General features: G+C 59.4%; 1 protein-coding gene across 1 annotated transcript in view; it reads left to right on the top strand.

Annotated features, from left to right (window-relative positions):
- The first annotated feature begins 5,083 nt into the window (after nucleotides 1-5,083).
- CPLX1 (complexin 1) overlaps nucleotides 5,084-6,000 on the top strand; it is a 196,803-nt gene continuing 195,886 nt past the window's right edge. The window contains exon 1 of the mRNA XM_054032321.1: nucleotides 5,084-5,253. The gene's annotated coding sequence lies outside the window, so the exon portion shown is untranslated. The remainder of the gene's footprint in view (nucleotides 5,254-6,000) is intronic.

The raw sequence follows: 6,000 nt of genomic DNA, 5'->3' as shown, positions 1-6,000 counted from the left end.
TTCTTGCCACTTCCTCTGAAGCATCTGGTGCTGGCCAATGTCAGAGACAAACCCGGCTCTATCTAGTCCACTATACCCTGATTCAGTCTGGCAGCTCCCCGGTTCCTATGACATATGAGAAGGGCAGGATCTAAGGAAGGGCGAGAAGCAAGACTCCAATTGGGGGTATGCTTAAGTATACCAAGCCCAACTCTCAAAGACCTCTCTGAGCCACCTGCCATGTTTCCCTGCCCCTCTGCAGTGGCATTGGTCAATCGGAGATGGTAATGCCAAATTCCAAGGTCATAAAATGCCATCTCTGCCAGTTGCCTGCAGCAATTTTGCCAGCACAGGGAACTGTTGAGCGCCAGCCACATACTGGTAAGTTTCTACCTTATTCTATCCAGGTGCCTTATACCCTGCCCATTGGCTTAGCCGCTGAAGGTCTTGGTGTTGTGAATGCAGACAGCTTGGAAAGGTTCCACCACTTGTTGTTTCCTGGTATGACCCCGGGTGGGAAGAATTGGAGAGTCACATGATATGTTACTGGGAAGGGGTGTCTGCGCCACACTGGCCAGTAAGGGGTTAATAGAGTGCTAGGGAGGCTGAGTGAAAAGCAGCCAATAGGAGAGGGGATGTGAGGAGCAGCCAATCAGGGCCCAGCAGACCCATATAAAAAGAACCTCAGGGCAGAGTAAGGTCAGTAGCTGCCTAGAGCTTGAGGACTGTACTTGGAGTAGGCTGCAGGCAGAGACCTGGGGAGAAAAGAAGGAGCTCTAGATGGGTTGCCAAGACTGAGGGTGCTGTGGCCATGGGGAAGTGGTCCAGGGAAATGCAGTGATAGTAGAGGCAAAGGAACACAGTAAGTGACTGCAGTTCAGAGGGTCCTGGGGCTGGGACCTGAATTCAGTGTGTGGACGCCTGGGTCCCCCTCTCCCCCACAGACCACTGTAGAAGTGGTAGGACTCCGGACTGCAGTCACCACTGGACTAGGAGCTAAACCATCCTGGAAGGGGGGAACACAAATAGCGACACGGCTACAGGGCTGAGTCACAAAGAGGACACTGCATTTCCTGTGGCTGCAAGAGGGGCTGCAGGCGGACTTCAGAGATGAAGTGATGGGGTTTAAGACTGCAGATGAGGGTGTTGGTCTCGAGCTAACCCCCAGAGCAAACAGGAGGAGGTGCTGGAATGGCGGTGAGTGACATGCCCCATTCACTTACACAAAATATTATTGGACTGGCTCCTGGAGACCCCAAATGAGATCAGGACCCCATTTTGCTGTACAAAGAGGGCTGATTCTAAGGGCAGACTGGCAGGGCGGTCACTCAGGGTGCCAACTTCCAGGGGGCATGGTATTGCTGTTTCACTCTGCTTTTTTTCCCCATTCTGTCTTGCTCTGATTAGCCAGCTGTGTTTGGAGGACAGGGTGCTTCAAAACTCTTTCTGCCCTGGCTAGCAAAATGGCTAGGCCGCTCCTGTGTACAAGCACATAGTAAGAGAGAGTTCCTGCCCCAGGCAGCTTGCAATGTAAGTAGACCAGACAAAGGATTGGAGAGGTGAGATGGGGCAGACAGGGAAGGGGCTGGGACTTGCCAAGTCACACCAAATCAGTGGCAGATAGAGCTCTGGGAATAGAGCTCTGGTGTGTGGAGCCTGTACCCAACCCATGGCCTCTCACATCACTTAAGTGACAAATTCTTAAAACATAAGGCTCTACACCAGGGGTAGGCAACCTATGGCACGTGTGCCGAAGGTGGCACGCGAGCTGATTTTCAGTGGCACTCACACTGCCTGGGTCCTGGCCACCCATCCAGGGGGGGCTCTGCACTTTAATTTAATTTTGAATGAAGCTTCTTAAACATTTTAAAAACCTTATTTACTTTACATACAACAATAGTTTAGTTATATATTATAGACTTATAGAAAGAGACCTAAAAACGTTAACATGTATCACTTGCACGTGAAACCTTAAATTAGAGTGAATAAATGAAGACTCGGCACACCACTTCTGAAAGGTTGCCGACCCCTGCTCTACACATTTGAGAAAGTATGGGCACCTCTGAGACTAATGGAGCCCAGAGTAACGTAAGAAGGAACTTTTCTTGTCTCTTCCTCCCCCGGCTCACCTTCTGTCCTCTGGGTCGACTGAGTGGATTAACTTGTTCTTTGAGATGCTTTGCAGAAGTGTTCAGAGTGCCTTCTCTCCTCAGCGGTTTGCATGGTATTGGGGAGAGGGGAATAGTTCTGCCTTTTTAAAAAGATGCATTGAATGAAACACTTTCAAATACAGAAATAAAGGGTGTGGAAGCAACATCACACCCAGTAGCAGGAGACACAATAACTACACTTAGTACTTACACAGTACTTTTCATCCATAGATCTCAAAGTGCTTCACAAAGGAGGTAGGTGTAATTAACCCCACCTTTACAGATGGGGAAACTGAGGCACAGCGGAGACAACTTACTCAAGGTCACACCACAGCAGAATCAGGAGTAGAACTTGTCCTGCCTCCCTGTAGGAGGGGGCGGGACTTCCTAGACCCTCCCTCTCAGGTCCCACTGTCTGTCATTTACCTGCTGTACTCCCCCAGTGGCTGCCCTGGGGCAATTGCACCCTGGCAGAGGGCTGGTTCTTCTTCCTCCCTTCTCCTTGCGAGGGAGGAGAGTCTGGTTGGAACAGGGGTCAGCCTCTCAGACAGGGATTTATGGGCTCAGTCTCTCAAAGTCTATTGCTCCAGCGTAGGGTTTACCTCCTACCCCTCTTCCTGGGCGTGTTGCTTGGCTGTCAGCTGGGGCGCCTCCGGAAGCTATGTGCCCCACAGCTGTCTCCTCAACCGGCCTGCCTGTTAGTAGCAGTCTCTGCCTGGAGCAGCCTTCTGCCTGCTCACCAGCCCTGCCTATGGTAAGCTCCCCTTCTCCTCCAGCCTGAACAAGCTTGCAGGTGTGCTTCCTTTGCGCAGCACAGACCCAGAGGAGCTGGCTAGCGTGCTCCAGGCCAGTGTCTCCAGGGCTGTCCCTTCACACTCTATCCACTGGGCCTCACTGCCTTTGGTTTCTTGGTTTCAGCGAGACCAGAATGAGAGCATCACTACCTCTGCAACAAGAAGAATTCTGGCAACTGTTCTCGGATGGTTCCTCCCCATTTTGCTGGTGGCCATGATGTTGCTTCCACTTCTGTTGTCCCTGAATAATAAGCAATACACCAGAAGCCCCAAGCTGGGATCACAGCCCCAGTGCGCTCGGTGCAGTACAAACGTAACGAAAAGATGGTGCCTGCCCCCCAAAATTAAATGATTTAAGGATAAGCAACAATAGGTAGATACAACACAGATCAGGTCCTGGAAGTGTTCGGTTCCTGGTAGCAGTGATAGTTCCTGTCTAGGTACCGGCTTAAATTGTGTGACTCATGCCTCTTAGTCATGGAGTTTCAGGTCAGAGGAGACTCTCCCTAGGAGACTTGTCTGACCTCCTGTATATCAGAGGCCACCAACACCACCCTGTAGCCATGAAACCCAACAACTGGAATTAGAGCAGGAATCTAGACTCTTATAGGCCATAGTGACAGAAAGAAACCGGGTTCCACTAAGCAGCTGATAGGATGTTGATGGAAAGCCAGGGCATCAAATCTGGAGTGGGGATTTCAAGGAGGAACAAAACGGGGTTTGATTTTGCTTTTTTAAAATAGTTTAAATGCCCCCCTAGCTGTCCTACAGCAGGTACGGGGCTTGCATGCCCTAAGCGGGCAGGTCTCCTGGGGCCTCCCCTGACGGCATGCTGTAGACTCGCCAATCACTGGGGTTCGCTTTGCCCCCAGAAAAAGTAAAGCTTATCAAATGCAGACAGCGCCTTGAGTCGGGACCCAGAGGGGCAGATCCTAGCGAGAGGCGCCAGTGCACCCGCAAAACAACCTGCAGAGAGCACCTGGTTTTCAGTTCCGCAGCGGCGCACCCGGATTAATCCCCTCTCCCCCTTTCAGCGGAGTGACTCCAGGTTCACACCGAAATCAGCACCAGGGCTGGAGGGAGCTGCGTCAGCCGAGCCGGGGAGTGAGGAGCCTCAGAAGTGCAGGGGACAAAACCTTATGTTGTGTTCCGGGAAAACCCGGACCCCCCAGCGCCTCTGACCTTGCCTGGGGCTCTGAGACCCCTGTGCCCATGGCAGGGCTAGGGCCCGTCTCCCAGGCCCCTCTTCTGCTTGTCCCCCCGTCCTGCCCCAACAGGGGCCATGGCTCTGCTGACTGGGGGCTGCAGGGGGCCCCTTCCCCGTGGCATCGCCCCTACTGGGGGGGGGGGCGGCTCCCTCCTTTTACCCTTCAGCCGTTCCCTGGGGGAGGGGAGCCTTCTCCTTGGCTGCTCCCCCCCCCCGCCTCCCCCCGGGGCGTGCGAGCTGCTGGACGCCGGGCTGTGTGTGGACGCTCGCCGCGGGGCAGGGGCAGGGCCCAGGGCTTTGCCCGGGCTGGCGCCGCTCGCTCCTGGCCCCGCACCGCCACTCTCTCCCGACGTCTCTGAGAGACACGCGGCTCCTCCAGTGGCAGCTCCCGCCTGGGGACTGACAGCCGGGCCCCGCGTACGGAAAGGCCGGGGTGGGGCCGGGGGCCCGCCGCTACCATTGCCGCCCGTGGAGGTCCCCTGCCGCAACCCCCCCCCCCCCCGCAGCTCCCTTGCAAACTCCCCTCCCCCCGCAGCCCCCTTGCAACCCCCACCCCCCGCAGCTCCCTTGCAACCTCCCCCCCGCAGCTCCCTTGCAACCCCCCCGCAGCCCCCTTGCAACCTCCCCCCCGCAGCTCCCTTGCAACCCCCCCCCGAAGCTCCCTTGCAACCTCCCCCCCGCAGCTCCCTTGCAACCCCCCCGCAGCCCCCTTGCAACCTCCCCCCCGCAGCTCCCTTGCAACCTCCCCGCAGCAGGAGCGCTGCGAAGCTCTTGCCCGCCCCCCGCCCAGGTGCCGGCTGGGCGGGGGCGGGCGGCCAGTGTGTGTGTGTGTGTGTGGGGGGGGGGCGCAGCGAGGCTGGAGATGCCGCCCTAGCCGCGGCAGGGGGAGGAGGAAGCCGCCAGGTCCCTCCTAGCCGAGTGGAAGGAGGGATGGTCCGGAAATCCCGTGATAAAAAGAGGGAGCGGGGCGAGCGGGAAGCTCTCGGCTCGGCTCGGCTCCAACTTCAGGGGACCGCTCCGGCCCGCGCCTCGCTGCGGCTGCCCCATGGACCCGGCCGGCGGGAGCTGCAGGCTGAGCTGCTAGGGCGGGCGCCGAGCCCCCGCTGCGGACCCGGAGGGGCAGGTACGTGTTCCCCCCCCCCACACCCCGGGGCGCTGTCCGCCGCCGCCGGGTGCTGAACCGGGCCGGGCTGCAGGGACCCGCCGCGGGCCGGGACCCGCCTCTGCACCGGGGGCCCCGCGGCCCCTCCCCGGGCCGAGCAGCGTCGCTCGTGGCTGGGGGGCAGCGGCAGGTTTCGGGGGGGGGACCCGATACCGCCCCTGGCAGAAGTTTGCATGGGGGGGGGGGAGACACACGCGGAGCCGGCAGCAGCCGGAGCCGGCGGCCCCTCTCCATCGTGCCCCCCGCGAAAGGCTCCGAGCCCGGGCGGTGCAGAGCGCGGCCGGTTAGCCGAGCCCGCCGGCCCCGGGGCTGCAGTGCCCGCCGCGGGGAGCGCCCCGCTGTCGGAGGGTGACACGCCGCTTCCCCTTCCCGGTCAGGCTCCGGAGTTCAGCGGGCTGGGGGGGTGAGGGGGGGTGCGGAGCACACACGCCATGGGGGGGCATTGACACAGCCGCCGAGCCGGGACCCCGAGCGCCCCGGGGCGCTGCATTCACCGCGGGGGCAGCTCCCCCCAGCCCCTGCCCCGAGCTCCCGCCTGTGCGTCTTGCACCAAACCCAGCGGCGGCTGCTCCCGGGGCGCTCCCTGGCATGGGTCGGGGTCACTGGCCGGGGCCAGCTCCCGGGGCCTCTGAGCCCTGCAGCCCCGGTGCCTGGCGCGGGACTGCCCGGCTCCGAGTCGGACTCTGCCGCCGGCACCAGCCGCTGCCA

The sequence above is a fragment of the Malaclemys terrapin genome, chromosome 6 (genome assembly GCF_027887155.1).
Source record: "Malaclemys terrapin pileata isolate rMalTer1 chromosome 6, rMalTer1.hap1, whole genome shotgun sequence".
NCBI classification, from domain to species: Eukaryota; Metazoa; Chordata; order Testudines; family Emydidae; genus Malaclemys; species Malaclemys terrapin.
The sequence above is the reverse complement of the archived record's forward strand: the minus strand, read 5'-3'. Positions and strand labels throughout refer to the sequence as shown.